This window comes from Stegodyphus dumicola, chromosome 3 (assembly GCF_044657685.1).
Source record: "Stegodyphus dumicola isolate Sdum_Otavi_A_Nest chromosome 3, ASM4465768v1".
NCBI lineage: Eukaryota > Metazoa > Arthropoda > Arachnida > Araneae > Eresidae > Stegodyphus > Stegodyphus dumicola.
In genome coordinates, this window is record NC_140770.1 from 210,114,782 (window position 1) to 210,132,182 (window position 17,401).

Below are 17,401 nucleotides of genomic sequence, written 5' to 3' on the forward strand. Positions count from 1 at the left end.
AAATAATTAATAATTACTTTGATGATAATTACTATTTAATTTTTAAATTATTGATTTGAATAGTCATTTTATTTATTTATTTACTTTTGTTCCTCTTTGATGATGGTCTTCCATAAGGCTCCGGCTCTTCTAATTTTAGAGATTAAGCCTTGCATGCGGGGACAACACATTACCATTATTACCAACACATTACCATTTACCTTGAGGTAAATAATTTGGGTTCTCCCATGCTTCAATCTGAGTAAATACGCGTGAGATTACAGAGACGTTCAGGGTACGTAACACCACTGTTGTTCACCACCTGAACTGTGATGTAAGCTTCAGAAAAAGTTTAATTTCTTCATTAACTATTGACATGAAGAAGTCTGTACTGTTTTACCATTGCATCGATATCTGGCTGGAATCTTTCATTACAAAGGGTGATGAATGCTACCTAAAAAATTAGCAAATTAGCATAAAAGGTGTATGAACTTAGATACAAAACTGCTTAGGACATCCCTTAACCCTTTCCGGCACGCTACCTTTTAAAGTTGGAGTTTCAATTAAAAAAAAAAAAAAAAAAAAAAAAAAAAAAAAAGTAGGCAGTCTAATTAGGCCTAGAGGAGTACACAAGTAAAATTTTGTGAAAATAGCACTTATCTTTTAATTCTGTGGGTGTGCCCAAAGTGGCACACTGGTTGAATAGAGCTTCGAAAAAAGTGCTGAAACGAGCATTGTTGTGAATGAACTGACCGATGAGATGCGGAGAAACAAAGAGTACATACTCTCAGTTGTCATAGATTATCGGTGAGCCCGGTCTGGGCACACCTAGGGTTCGCCTTTTGATTTTAGGCAAGATTTCAAGGTAAAAATTTAAAACTAATATACAATAAGGAGATTAGCATACAGCCAAAAAAATAACATAGGAATTTCTTTTCAAACAATTCCTTTATACCCTAAAAAAATCTGGAAGATTTCTTTGAAAAATGACGGTCTTAAAAAAACTAAACATGGCTAAAATATATGGAGTCTGCCATCTACTATAAATAAAGTAGGTTCAGAGTAACCTATAAATCCTTTTTCATTCAATTTTTTTGAGCGTACAGAAGGAAATTTTTAGGTGTGTCCAGACCGGACATACTGTGCCGCAAAGGGTTAAACAATAATCCGTCTGCGTAAAGTGACTTTAAAGTTGATAGGATTTTAGTAGTCTTGCTTTGATGAAATTTAAGTTTCTTTCAACAGCTGCTCCTGGTAGGCATTCTCATGGCGGCAGACTATATATACTGTTAGAGAAACAACGTCTTTCTGATAAATTCGTTACAACGTATGTATCACAGCGCGGTGCTATTTGATTCCTCTTTAACAAAGTGAAGTGGCATATGTTTGGTGTGAAATAAGCATTTACTTCCAAACATGCTTTAAATATTCACACGTGAAAATAATGTCGTAGAAGATACGTTTCGCAATTAGGTATTTATGGCGAAAGGAGGAAATGAAAAAACACATTTTTCTTGTATTTGATTTCGGAAGCTCAGAAAATGAATCTATATTAAAGGGACATTCCTTAATGATTAGCAGAAATGTATTGGTTATGTCGCTTGTTCTGATGGCTAGAGAATTGCGCGTTTGAGATCTGTAAACAAGCCTTAAAGCCGATAAAAAATCCGTGTGGGTTAGACACGAAATTGTACATCCGATTGCATCTCGCAGGAAATGATCTAACTTAAGATTACTTTTTTTTTTTTTTTTTTTTTTTTTTTTTTAATGGAGGAAATTTTTTAATTTTACGGCGAGGGAAAAGTTTGATTTTTATTGAAATGATAAATCTCTCCATTATTGTTTAAAGTACAACATTTTGTATAATACTGGGTTTCCCAATCATTAGATCAGTTATTCCAGTTGTGATAATATATGAAAATTTGCTCTACGAAATTTCCTTTTGTCCCTACAAAAACTCTACACGAAGCTTTATATTGCTTTAAGCTCATAGCCTTCGTGTTAACGTAGCTTGAAAATAGGATTTAACAGCTACAAATCAATTATTAAAAGTAATTATCTTACCATTTATTAACAAAGAATGCATACATCTATTTAGCTCAGTATTTCATAGTGGGACGCATTTGCCGTTTTTACTTCAGATGAAGAAACACTTTGACATAGCACTGCCGTCTTAACATACGGGCATTATGAGTACTTCTTGAGGTTTCACGAGTAATTTTGGGAAATTTATTACTATTATTGAGGCAACTGGTGTAGGCGAAAGCTGTGACATGTTTAAAAAGTGTTAAGAAATGACATCGCTGCTTAAATAAGCAATAAAGTAAATTACTAAGTAGCGGCAAACTGCCTAAATAAATATTAAAATTCAATTTTAACCCCTATTTGCTGTCTAGGAACCTTTTCTTGCAAGACTGTTGAATCCATCCGCTGTGTGAGGGCACTAACATTTCAAAACCCCAAGAGGCCTCAATTTAGACGACGGCTTTGTGGCTTAAAAGTCATTAAGTCGTTAAAAGTCATAGTATAAAGGTGTAAAAATTATTAAGTCGTTGACATCTGTGCAACAAGGTTTAAGCCGCAGCCAATCAGAGAGGGTAAAGTTTTCATGCGTAAATTTAAAATTAACTCAGCGAAACCGTCGACAGAGTGTCAATTTGTGTTTACTCTGCTAGGATTGGTCAGTTCTTATACCAACTTGATAGAAAGTCGAAAAGTTAAAACTTTTAGGCAAAATTTTTAAACCAGATTTTGTGATGTAGCAAGGTCTGGTTTCCCAGCAACGAAGCTCGACTTGTTCTTATGGCCGAAAAGCCTTCGCCTGAATGAAGCCTAAGAAAACCTTGAAGCATAGATATGGTAAAAGATGCAATTTTTGCTGTTGCTTTTCTTTGTACATATATAAAATGTATAAAACTGTCCGAAAACTTAAAAAAAATTACTCGAGAAAGTTAGGAAACACAATTCTGTTGAAGGAGATAAGATATTGATAGTTTCATACGTTCATAACGTTCTGAACAGCTGAATTCATTTCAACATATTCCTCCGAAAAGACATGCAGAAGCTGAAATTATAGAATGATTTGAAGGTGACAGATTTAACCTAATTACACGACAGTTAAGTGACATCATCGTAACTCAAATTATGTTAAATCCGCCGGTGGTAACAGAGATGAGGAGCGATGAGGAAGTAGATCAAGTTAGTACCATTATTTAGTGTAGGAAACAAACAGACAGATTTATTAACAGAGAGACTTAATTCATTAGTGAAATTAGTTAGTAGAAAATATCTTGACCTTACAGAATTCAGTAAGCATAAATAAATACATAAAAATAAAATTTAAATTAGATTAGATTTTATACGAAACTTTACCGAGTACCTTTTCATAAAAAGGGGAGAAATTCTCCCCCCCTTTCCCGATGCAGATTAATCACATAAAAATCAAGATATAAGAGAAACATACCAGTATGGCATAATAGGAGGTTCTGCATCAACTACGTAATATATGAGATTAAAACATCTTTTATTAACCATAAAAAAATTACAAAAATTCATAAACATTATCATGTCTATGCATTATAAATTACATGTATTTTATTTCATACCAATTAAATAGATTTTAATTAAGAAAATAAAAATTTAAATACTGTTAAAAGTCAGTTAAATTTAATGAATTTTTAACAATCAACTCAATTGTTTGTTAATTACAATAGATAAATTAAATTTGGAAGTTAATTAATGATCTTAATGTTAGATAGTAACAGTCTGAGAATTCATTATGTCCGATAGGGCTTGAAAAATAAATTAAAAGATCGTATGTTTAGAGCAACAGCAAGTGTTGACGCTAAACGTAAAAACTTTAATTAATTTTTATAATCCGACATATGTCTTTCAATCCAGCATTGCCAAAGTCCCAAGTGTGACGTTTTTTAGACCTTTATATATTTACATTCTTTATATATATTACATCTGGCGTTCTTTCATTGCATTAATATAAAAAGCTGATAATAACTGTTTGCAAAGCGTTGAAACCGAATTCCAACCGTAGGAATTTATCTTAGTTATATATTTAATTAAGAGATGGCGCCACCATCACGCATCACCCTTATAAATTGTGTTTAATCGTCAGCAAAATTTTATCGAGAATTGAGACTAATAACTAACACCAATTCTGTTTACTGCGCTCATATCTCACCTCATACATAAAAAAATATTATTTGTGTTAGCATTATTTGTGAGGGATTATAAAAATTATTTTAATAAATGAAAAACAATGAGTGAGTTACTGAACAAAGCGAAAAACACTTTTATACAATGTATTTATTTAATAGATCGGATTTTATGTAATTAAATTTAATGCTCTACAGATGTCAATTGATTTAACGGACGAATTTAGATATCATGTATATGTTAAATTTTAAATTTTCACTGGTAAAATAATTTAATTTTAATAGCATTATTTTTGTGAGCAATTAAGGGGGAAAAATATAAATTTGAGGTTCCGAAAATTTTTAGTATGTATTAAAAATTATAGTTGGAATTATAACTGGTTGTAAAAAGTAATAATGATCCTTTTTCGAAATTTGATGATTGATAAATCTCGTTTTTATTTCGATTTTAATTAAAGTTAAAAAGAGATCTGTGTATATCGAGGGGTCATTATCCTCCTATTTATGTAGCTATTATTAAATATTTAGTTACCCTCAACATAACTAACGATTTAAAATGTGTTCTAGATAACTTTTTACTTAATAAATAACATTAAATTTTTAAAGAGAAAAAATCAAAATTGAGCTATTTAATATTTCACGCGAAAAGATATCAAAAATAAAAACATCTCTGAACATACAGAAGCAAGTGCTCTCAAAAGAGAAAAACAAATCGTATCGAGCCAGGCAGGATTCAAACCTGGAATCTCCTGATCCGTAGTCAGGCGCGTTATCCGTTGCGCCACTGGCCCACATATATAGTTATATATTAAGTTACATATACTAAATTAATTTTTCATGTTGTAAATTCTTATTATTCTTCTCTTTCCTTAATTAAATGGGTGTAGTTCTTTATTTACATGACATTTCAAACACCAAGAGAAGGCAAAATAGTTGCCTTGTATTCCAAAGCTTTTAATAAAATACATATCATTTTGCTTTCTTTTTAATGTCTTACCGTAATGACGGTCGTACAACTGAAAGTGCTACTATAAATTAACTAAATTATTATTTATTTAGAAACAGTTTTAAAGCAAGATAAGGAAGGACCTGCAGTTCTTCTTTTTTAACGTATAATTTAAGTTCTAAAGTTATACTCGAAATTTGGATCAAAACCAAAAATGCTATTCAAATTAACCGGATGCTTAAAAACATCCGTGAAAAGTTTTAGAAATTCCCGCCTAATACCGGCTAACAACTTCTAAAACTCAAGTCAGCTGTCCCACTTTAGCACGTGACAGGGATACTAGTGACGTCAGTGATCTTTACCAAACATACGGGACTTCCTAATGGGTATCGAAGTCGTCTGCACTGTCAAAATGTGACCGTTTGAGATGATTTTTGAACTATTTATGAATATTTCTGAATAAATGCTTGAATTATGTGATTTTAGGGATAGTAAATGGATATTTTGCGACGTATTCTAGAGCTGTCAAGCTGAAATAAGCATAAAAATTCATATTTTCTTTCGCTTTAAGCCTAAAAGGAAAGCGGTTTATCAGTTCTGCCCACTTATGTTTATTCCGTCGCTCAACCAACTGTTGTGTTAACTAGTGAAAAAAGGATTTTTCGTTATTCTCAAAGTGGTATGTTGCCAACGTTTAATTCTAAAACTATGAAAATATGCATTGATACTTTGATAGTAAATGTGCAAAAAAACAAATGTGTGTGTTCTGTGTTGGAAAAATCGTTACATCAGTATTAAATATTGGAAGTATCTTCACTTGGAATATTTAATTTTTCGTCCTGTTGGTAAGTAACATGAATATGCCATGAGCATTATAAATTTGAATTGCGGTTCTATAATAACATTCTTTTTTTTTTCATTTTTGTTTTATTATTTATTTAATAATATAAAATATTCTCTTTAATTATAGAATTTGGTTAATTCAACATTGACATTTAAATAAGAACTATAAATATTTTAATTATTGTTTTAAAATCACCAGGTACAAGTATTTTCTTATATTGATTTCTCTTACTATATGTTCTTATTGTTCATGGGTCAAACTTGCGATTAGAAATTATATTTTAAATTTCTCTCTTTATTTGTTTATTATTTTGTTTAATAATGGCTGAATTTATTTTCATGAAATAGTGTGTTAAAATAGCTTATGAAAAAGTATTTATTCATTATGTGTTTCTATTAATTATAAGATTTAGTTGAATTATTAAAATGTTTTTACATTTTCGTCCGCTCTACATAATTGCTGAATGCTTTACTTGACGAAAGTTTAAAGGAATTTATTATAAAAGGTTGAAAAGTCCTGCAAAATCACATACTAATTAGTCATTAAAAATGGCATTAAAATTTTTAATAATTATTTTCTTGCAGTTTATTTTTTAAATTTTATGTTGTAACATAATTTATATATTCATAGTGTTCCTAATCAAAATAATTTCAATTTTAATTTTTATAAATTATATAGTATTTCGTGATGAAAGTAACAGTTGAAGACCGTCAACAGTTTTAATGCATTTCCATAATTTTACTGTTGAAATTACATAAGCAAGAAATTTTGATTTAAATAGTAATGCGCAAAATTTGAATATTTATTTTTTATATGAAAAAAAAAATAGATATACGTGATTGCGAATCATATTTCTAATATAAAAGCTGTATTTTCTAATTATTATTATTATTTTTAATTTCAAATATCTGAATCTGCATGTAAATATGCTACCTGAAATCTTTATTTTATTTATATATGTATTAGATTGGAATATGATTTTATTTTTGATTGTTTCTCGGTATGTTCTAAAATAATATTTTATTACCTGTACTTTTTTACGGTTCTTAAATTTAGATTTTGTACTAAAAAGGGATACCAGATACTTCTGCTCATATTAAAAAAAAATCTGAAATATTATATGTCATATTTTATATTACGCCCAAGGGTGTTTTTTTAACGTTTAGTGTGTTATCTTTATTTTTTAAATATCATGTTCTTCGCACTTAAACCACATACAATTCAATTCAGCAGCAATATCACAAAGTATTTAAAAACAGCATATCTTTAGAATTTCCGATACACAGTCTCGCGCGTTGGAGATAAAAATGTTTTTTTTTTCGCACCGTGTTGCCATTGCTCGGTTTGAAATCGTTGAGTTTACGACGCAAAATGCCGTTTTGAGACCAGTAGCCCTTTGGGTCCAACGTCCGTTTGGGCTAAAAAAAGAAGAGAGAGAAAGAAAAAGATATATATATATATATGAATTTTATAATATTTTTATTAATGTTTGAGATTCAATAAAAATAGATATTCATCAACTCTTTTAGAGTGGTTAATTTGTGTTTCAGATGTTTCGTTCTGCAGTTTAGTTCTAGAAATTGATATGCGCTTACGTAAAAAAAAGGTTATTTCGCAGCTTAGGTATATAATAATAGTTTAAAAATTTTTTTTACTATGTACCTTAATGATGCAAACACTATTTATCAAGTTATATATTATTTATATTTTGCAAGTGCTATAGTGTTTATAAATACTATACTAAAAATGTTTCTTTAAATTATTGAGAAACTAAACAACTTTCAAAAATCCCATTAACTTTTTTCTAAATAATACACTAAATATACTTTTTTCTAAATAATTTGAGAATTTAAAAAATAATAAAATAGAGAATGGAAAATGGCCATGTCTTGGAAGTACTGTCATTAGGCATGTGATCTTTAATTTATCTTTTAAATTAAATCTATGCCAAACTTAATAAAATAAGAAATTTAGAAGCATCAAACTCATACGTTTAGTTTAATTTTTAAAAATATAAAATTATAAAACTTTGTACCTTTCAACGAATGAATATACGGGAACCTGACGGCAAGCATTGTTATTTAATTAAAATGTATAATGAAACTTTTTCTCTCGGGCAAGAATTTTTTGTGATATAACCCGAAATTTTGACATTAGAAATGTCTTTTACGGAGTTTATCCATTTTATTTTTGGTCACTGTGTTTCCATCATCCACGCGACTTTGCCAAGTTTCACCCCTGCGCGAAACATTAAGATCTTAAATTTATCCGCTCAGGAGTCAGATAAATAACCAGATTTTCAGAGTGTTTGGTTTGATTTATTTAATTAAAAGCACTCGGAGGACTAGCTGCCTAAGGGGAGGGATGCCGTCGTAGAGGAATTTCTAAGGGAAACTGGCTCGTATACAAGTTTTACATGGGGAAAACCTCGAAAAAGCCTATAAAGGCAGCCCGTTCACCAGGATTGTGCCCCGGGCTGAACTACCAGTATTCAGCTACTTTACCGCTGGTGGGCCTAGTTTCCACAGTGTAGCCATTTGACTCGATGAAATATATTTAATTTATGTTTAAAATCTTAATTGTGTCGCCTAATAAAGTAAGAGTTTTGAAAGCAATAAATTCATAATTTGAATCTTTATTTTATTTTTAATGAGGTGTCTGAAAGTTTAAAATTAAATTAATTTAAATATCTTACAGCCTCGAATTAAACTAGCATTTTTATTCAAATTTTAAAGACGCTAAATGAGAGTGAGGCTTCAATTCAATACTATTTTCTTATTATTTTCCCCAATATTTCAATTTTACAAGTCTACTACGGCTTAAATTCGGCGTAATACGGTGTACCTAACTGATACATGTTGTGAGCATCTACTACTACGGCACTATTGCAGTTAAGAAAATATATTTATAATACCAGATTTCGCGTACCATGAACAAAATCATTTGGATTTTTTATACAGGGGAATTTCATTATTTTTAATACTAACTCCATGCACGAACAGCGGCGTAAAATAGTTATTAAAAAAAACTATAGCGATTTTAATTAATCCAAATAGTGTAATTTCATAAAAAATATTTAATATCTTTAATTACTCATCTCATGAAAATTTTTAAAAAAATGTTGTTAATAGCTTTGTTTATTGCTTTTAAATCGCTTGGTTTTTTTTAACCGGTAACAGAGAGATTGAATGCTAAATATCTTGCGCTTTGACGAATGGCAACAGGTTAGCGCGTGGAACATATAAGTATTTTATTTTAGGCAGTGGCAACACATTGCTTTTAAATAACGAATTTGTGCTGAAGTGAAAGATAAACATTTTATATTTTACTGAATGCAGCAGTGTGGCATGCTAGTAATAAAAATATTTTATTTCGTTGCCGTTTTTAAATTTCCAAGTATGTAAATGAAAAATACATTAAAATCGTACAAAGCATGAATAAAAAAATAAATAAAAATAAATAACATGAATAAAAAATAAATAAATTACAAAAATTCCGAAATTCAAAATTCGGCCTTCGAGGTGCACATGTTCTTGTGGAGGACTATGCATGTTCAAAAATTACGGCACATAAATGTTATCATTTATAGAGGAATATATATAAATATTTATACATTCGTGTTTGATAAATTTGATATCCTATAAATCTTTTTTCCCCCACATTTAGTTCTTAATTAACTGCGACCGCACCTTGAATTTTATTCTAATTGCATAACATTAATAGTGGATTCTTAGATAAAGAGTTTTTTCCTCTTTCAGAAAAAGAGTGTCTGTTTTTAATGAAGCAATAAAAAATAACATCTCCCAAAGCTAATCAACGAGGAACTGACTTTTTAAATAAATTTATTATATGTCTTTAATAACTACTGTGCTTTTTCTAATCTGTAAGATGTTTAATTAAAATAATTCCTTGTAATATATTCACACCTATTTAGTTACGAAGTTATTAGCTCCGATATTAGGTTGATCAGGTAATTTAAATTCTTTCTTGATTGCAAATGACTCAGTGAATCCGATTGCATCTAACGCTTTCTAATAAAAGTTGTAGGTCAAAATATTTGAGTGTATTGTAATTATAAAAGACTAACTGAAAGTTAATTAATCAAAGTGATCATCGTGCCATTATCCCAAATCTTTATTTATTTTTTTGAAGAAAAGTTAATTAATCATTAATCAGTTATTAATCAGTTCTGTAAGAATAATTTTCAGAATTTATAATACTGTTCTACATACTTGCCAATGAATTTTGGGTGAAAACTGTCAAAAGCAAAATATTTGTTTCAAAAGCTGTCATGTCAATGAATTCAAAATTCCATACTCTAAAAACACTAAATGTAAAATGTTGTAATCTGCGATTCTTTTTTAGTACTTTTTGGGGGTATTTCGTTTTAAATAATTGGGTTATTCTTACATCAAAAAGATTTAGCACAGTTGTGTGTGTGTGTAGGGGGGGGAGGAAAGTTTATAATTTCAGAAACCATAAACTGTGAAATGGGGGAAAATAATTCCGAGCGAATAAAATGAATTCCCAAGCTGTCTCAGAATTTCTTTCGAAAATATGGCAATTCCCAGATGCAAAGGTTTGGTTTGGTTTGGTTTGCTTTGTTTTGTTGACTAAAGCAAAGCCCACTAGGGTTATTTGCCTGAGGGGTGCCTTCGTGGAGGATTTTCTAAGGAAAATTGATTTGTATACACTTTACAAATGGGGGAAAAAACGAAAACGCGCATGCAGCACGCCCATTCGCCTGGAATGGAACTCAGGCCGGAACTATCAACGTTCAATGATTTTATCGCTCGGCCGCTGGTATATATTGGGGGTACATTAAAATTTTTTTCTGAACTTCGTTATTTCCCGCAAAGTGTTTTTAGACTAGAATACGCATTTTAATTAGAGATCATTAATAGAGTAATTAACAGTTCTTTGTCTATTTAATTTATTACCAGTTGGTCCATGAAATGACACTAGCACTAGCTGGATTTAATGAAAGCATTATATATTTTTAGTTATTTGAATTAGTTACTTTGTTAAGTGAAATGAGCAACAAAAGTGATTCGACGCAGACGTGATGTTTTAGAATAATAGCTAAAAAAAAATATAATGCATTTAACACTGCATCGGGAATTCTAAAGATATGTTATGTTCAAAATTTTATGATTTTGTTGTTGAATTTTATGTGGCGTAAGTGCAAAGAAAGTGATGTTTAGTAATAAAGGTAAAAAGACGAGAAAACTGAATCAGCAGCAGTAAGTTCAAGAGTAGACATATAAATTGCGAGCCCAGCTAGATCTGGTTCGACGTTAAGATCTGAATCCTTTCAGATTTTCTTTCCGTTCTCTTCTGATGAATTCACTGCTTCTCCCAGTTAACGAATTATACGAAATAACCTAAAATACATGGCATGGGTTAGGTGAGGTTATTTGATTAAGGCAAACCACACGAAGGCTATCTGTCTAAGGAAGAGATTCCTTCGTGGAAAACTTTTTAAGGGAAGTTGGCTTGTATTCCTGTTATGGATGAAGAAAGTGACGAAAAACAGTTATGTAGCCATCCCGTTCGCTTCGGATCGAACCCGGATCAAACTACCCTATTTAGCGCTCATTAACGCTCAGCCATTGGTGGCACAAAATCTAAGACAAAGAAATTTCAAAACACGTTGAAAATTTCGTAGTCTAGTTTGTTCATCTTCTTTTACAAAGTGAGTGTTTATTTTTCATGAATAATGTAATTTGTAGCTTATAGAAAGTTTCAGTTCTTTGAAACAGATCAAAGGATCCGATATGGACATTGGTTAGAATAGTTTCCTTCTACGGCCTATTGAATTAGACAAATTTTTTGCTGCACTTCATTTAAGCTTATTTTCTCGAAACTCTTAGAGCATATCTGGGATTTTATTGGGAAGCAATTTCATCTCGCCACCCTCATCTGAGAACTATCCCTTAGTTGAAAAGTACACGATGAAGTGCATAATTAAAACTCTCAATTTCATATTTTCATTCAGATTCATTTTTTCAGCAAAATTTTAAAAATATGTTTCAGTACAAGTTCATTTTTTTAACCTTTTTTTTTTTTTTTTTTTTCAGAAAGTTTTTAAAATCTAAACAAGTGTAGAGGGAAGAAGATTGTTTCAAGAAATAAGTGATGGTGGTTGTGGATTTATTGGCGCATAATCTGAAAGGTTATGATGGGCCAGTTCAAGAAATAAGACAAATAATCACTAAACATGGAATACTAAACTCTTGCCGAAAGAGCCAGAAACTCAGAAATGTGGGTGTTAGTGCCGCTACGAGTTAATTTTGGTAACTCACATCCACTGAAATTTCAGCAAACGCTTAGTGAACGCTTCTGTTGGGTATCGCCAGGTCTTATCAAAGTTTTCAATTAAAATACTTAAGCGATTTTAGTTTAAAATTCGAATGACAGAAAATGGGCTAAATTTGGAGACATCGAATGTGTTTAATAGATCCATGGATTCGAGATCTGGAATATTCCATACCTATTAATAATAGAGACTTTATGTACTATTTGAACGTAAGAGTTTCGTAAGCGATTCTTTTTCGAATATCCGATATTATTTTCTAGTTCGTTTAACTTTCGTATTTTTCAAGTTTCCCAGTTAGCTAGAATTTCTGATAAAAATGTTTTACGTTTTCATGTGTATTCAAAAGCTGATTTACTTACCGTAAATATTAAAGTTTATGAAATAACCATAAAAGGTGTTGATTTTAATCACTGCCACAGCACGTGCCAATTACGAAAAGCTAGGACTTTGCTTTCCAGTTATGCTATTGATTCGTGATCGATGTTACTAATTAAAATTTAGTTTCATAGCCATAATCGGTGCATAGTGAGTATGGGTTTGTTTGAATTAAACCAAATTAAAATTAAAAGTTTATATTTAATTGACCATGGCAAGGCACACAAAGGGTATATGTGCAAGGGAGGGTTGCCTTCGTGAATAGCTTTCTAAAGAAAACAGGCTTACATTCACATTATACAGAGAGAAAAATCCAGAAAACAAGCATGCAGGCATCCTCTTCGCCTTGATTCTAGCCCGGGTGGAACTGCCTGTCTGCCGGGTATATCTTATACTGCCGGATTGTATTGTATGTATTGCGGGATCGAATAGCTTGTATTATCTGCTCCAACAACAGTAGAGTCGAAATTAATGGGATCCTAATTAAACAGGACTTATTACATATCTAGTAAAATGAAATTTTAATTTGGAATTACTTATTTGCAGTATGTATGTGTATTTGGTAGTTAATTTCTGAGTGTGAAGTCTTGACGATTCTGTACACAATCTGAAATACAGGCTGTTAGAAACGCCTCTATGATCATATAATAAAATACCATAAAATTATCTGTTAGATATTAATAAATTACTCCGAATTTAAGCTGTAATTTGTATTCACATTTTCAAGTCATAACATTAAGGTGCAGTTAAAACTAAAAAGCGAATATTTTAACATCTTAGAAGTGATAATATAGCTAAAAAAATCTTCGCCTAAAAAATTAGTAGGTAACTTATTATATTAATATTACCTATATAAATAAAAAAAAACTTTTCTTCTTTTCAATACCTATTTTCGAAGGTAATACGGAATTGAAAATCAAATGCATTTTAATTTACATGAATTAGATCCATTATCTATATTTTTAAAAACGAAAAATCTGTATATATGATCCTCGCATTGTGGAAAGACGGCGTCCCCCAGAGCCACCAAATTTTGAATTCACATTGTCCTTCATCCTAACACATACACTACGAAACTAGAGTTCTGAAATTTCGAAATTTATTTTATTTCAATGCTTATGCAAATATAAAGATATTTTTTGTTAACAAACTGAGCGATTTAATTAACTGTGTTGGCATTCGTCAAAATGTAAAATAATTATGCTTTAAATTTAGCCACAAAACTCAACTGCTTGCTAAAAATGCTCTGCAACTCCATAAAATGTAAGATCTTTCACATTTAATTAATAAACTCCGCAGTTTAAAAAAAAGTGTCTTGCCAATGCTCCAAATAAAATATTTTTACCTTCCATGCGTCACTGAATTACCATTCGGCAAAGCCTAAGCTATTTAATTTTTCTTTCAACTTTAGTATGTCTTATTGATAACAAACTAAATGATTTAAAACCAATAAACGCTGTTCTTCATCTCTGTTGTTATCAGTTACTAGCTAGACCTGTGAAATGACACAGTCATTATATATTTTTTCTCATAAAAACAATTTTAGACTGCTCGCCGAGCAAGCGGTTGGTTAAAAATAAAATAAAGATTTGAATTGCTAAGAAGTGCCGTGATTACTTTCAGATCAGTCAGGGTGTTAACTACTTTACGATGTATTAAATTTGAAAGGTAAATTAAAGAGCTCATGCTTTGAAGAATGGAATATCGGGGAACCGATATGTGTGTATAGGGGGAGGCACTTCGAAGGTTAAAAAAAAGTATATTTTCACGCACTGCATGGGCGATATGGTAGAGTAATGTAACATGAAGATTACCAAAGTTTCAGAAAGTCTCTTCTAAGTATTATCCAGCGCAAAACATTATTGCTTTTAAAATTCCGCAAACTTTCTCCATATTCTGCAGGTCTGTACATTTTGCTCTGCAAAGTTCTCAAGCAGGCGGAATTGAATATGGAAGCAAAAGAAACATATTATCAGAACAATTTAATCTATACAAAAAAGAAAACTTTTAGTCTTGTAATTATACCTTTTTTAAAACGATGTCACTTTTACCAGAAACACGAGTAAAATGCTTCGCGCTTTTTCGCATATTTCCGTTCAATGAATCGGTTTCCTGTTTCCAACCTTATATTTTTTATTCTTATCTGTGAAGGAAGTGTTATCTTTTTTATGCTAATAGGAAGTTAAGAGAGCTACGTTACATGAAGTCAAATGATAATACACTATCTCTGTAATGTTTGGTGAAGGTCTCGTGAGAATGTTTTCCGGAGAAAGACATTGCCTTTTCCTCATGATTTTATGTTGAAAGAAAGCCGCTTATGCGGCTAACCACTTAAAATATAAATTATAAAAAAGGAAAAAATAGGAAGATTGTGTCTAGGTGGTGTCATTTCATAAAAATATTGTTGTGTACGGGTTCGTAATGGATTCAATGAGAGCAGAACTGATAATAGCTTGATAAAATTTGTTTTCCCAAAAGAAACACTTCACATTTCTGGTACTTTCGACAAAATACTCATACAGCTCCTCTCAGTATGATAGAACACAATCAGTACCCCTTCAAGTTACCCCTTCAAAGTACTAAGGGCGTTAAACACAACGCAATGCAAAGTGTAGCTAAAGAGCGGAGTTCGCACGCAGATCTCACATTACTCCGAAGTCGACTCTGGACTAAAAACCGAGAACTGATGCTCTCCCCAGTTTTCCCAAGGCCGTCGACGAATTTTCGGTACTACTTCCCATTTCTCGAAATTACTGGAAGGCATGTAGGATTAAAGTTACATGAAAGAGCCTGATACTGTTACAATTACATACAGGGATAAATTACAGTTACTCAATATTAGCACCAATTATAGTTGTATAGGAACCGGACAAAAATGTCCCCAAATGGTCGCCAAGTTTGGCAAATCTGACGACAAAAATTAGTCGCGAAAACCATCGTGAATTTCGTGCCTAGGCAGTACAGTGCCTGGGTATGATGCCATGCTTATAACTAAGAAAAATCAGTGTGATACTAAAACAATAGCTTCATTAAAATCATAAAAGAAATCAAGTATTAAATCAATAAATAAATGCATAAATTTATAAATTAATTTACACATAGGACCATGGTCTTAGTACATGATTTACATTACCATACGGTTTAGGGAATACGTGCTATAGCCATAGTAAAGGGCTAGCCTGTCATAATGAACGACATTAGGCTTAGAATTTCATAACTTGCGGATCCGAACTACGCGACGTCGTTCAGCGCGTATAGGATTGTGTGGACCGTTCCAAGATGACTATAGTGTAGGAGAAAGTCCTTTTCGTCGAATCGGAATCCATAGCCACACGTTGTCGCTTGTAGCTCTCGTGTCCTATCAGGTCTTTATCTTTTCCGTCACCAAACTAACTCACTCTCGTGCAAAGTTGTGCTTCACTTCACTTCAAACTCTGCCTAGAGACCTTGAGGCGAAGGCGCATCCAAAACGGGGCCGACCAAACAAGAGATCATAGGGCAAACGAAGGTCTTGACCGTCTGGGATGGAGAATAGCTGGTTGTCTCTTGGACAGCACTGCGATAGGCCAGTTAAACAACTATAGTAACTTCTGGTCCCGGTCTTGTTTTTTCTGGAAACCGTCAGTGAGAGGTAGTTAAGGATGGATCGATTAAACCTCTCTACCATGCCTTTTGACTGCGGATAAGGCGTCGTTCGTGTTTTGTCTATGCCGAGTACTCTACATTTTGAGTTCTTTAATTGCAGTCCAGATAAAATTCATTCCATCATCGGAATGTAAGAGAAGAAGCACTTCAAACCTGGAACATTTTGTCATCAATTACAACAAGGATGTATTTTATGCCATTAGCAGATCATGGCACAGGTCCCAGGATATGGAAGGCAGCTCAAATGGCGTTCCTATATTGCAACGCTCCAGCTTCCCCGCGCTATCGAGCGATTGCTAAATAACGTTCTGTAGTCGTATGTCGTCATTTCCCGTTCGCTTCAAGTGGTGTTCATCGCTATAAGAAACTAGAGCTCTTCGAAACGTACATTTCTATATATTCCTTTCAATGTTACTCCGTTTAGGTTCAGAATGCAAAATACTCCATTTGTGACAGAATTGAAATTATTAAAAAACTTATAATAAAATTAAGTTAGAAAATTAGTTTAGAATTATCATTATCTTATCATTAAAAAAGTGCTTTCAGAAAAAGCCTTACCTCTGACTACAAAGAAAGTTAAAAAATATTCAAATGCACTATACGATAATGTAAAGCTCTGCATTAATTTGTCCTTTTTGATTCAATAAGAATTTATTCCCGTAACTGTGCCAATATGTTTCGTGTTTTTTAGACCAGCAATAAAATAAAACACCTGAGATCCTTTTAGCAGCTGTTCAGTGTTCTTATGACGTCATTTCTGTTCACTGTAAAATGGGGAACTCAAACCGTTTATTTTCAGATTACAAATCCCGCTTATGCGGAAAAGATTTTATTTTAGGTTTTAGTAAAGATCTGCAGCTCAAATTCATATGAGAAGATAATTAATTTCGGTCATCAATGGAATTATTGATTGAAGTATACGAAGTACAACGAGGCTGCAAAAATTTAAAAATGGTAATAATGACATATATACCGTTTGAAGAACCATTCGTCTGCGGTTTCATGAATGAATCTTATAATATGGCTTGATTGACGCCGTTTCAGTTTGCATTTGTTTCACTTTGCGTCTGCCTTAGACTACATTTGGAAGCTTATGAGTAAGGTTTCGTAGTTATACAGTTATT

General features: G+C 31.9%; 1 protein-coding gene and 1 non-coding gene across 3 annotated transcripts in view; one reads left to right on the forward strand and one right to left on the reverse strand.

Moving 5' to 3' along the window:
* Positions 1 to 4,866: 4,866 nt before the first annotated feature.
* TRNAR-ACG (transfer RNA arginine (anticodon ACG)) lies at positions 4,867 to 4,939 on the reverse strand. The gene has a single exon. It is a non-coding gene; the product is annotated as a tRNA-Arg (tRNA).
* A 510-nt stretch (positions 4,940 to 5,449) lies between these two features.
* Positions 5,450 to 17,401, forward strand: part of LOC118184859 (uncharacterized) — a 755,975-nt gene continuing 744,023 nt past the window's right edge. For both annotated transcript variants that reach the window (XM_085813829.1, XM_085813830.1), the window contains exon 1: positions 5,450 to 5,939. The gene's annotated coding sequence lies outside the window, so the exon portion shown is untranslated. The remainder of the gene's footprint in view (positions 5,940 to 17,401) is intronic.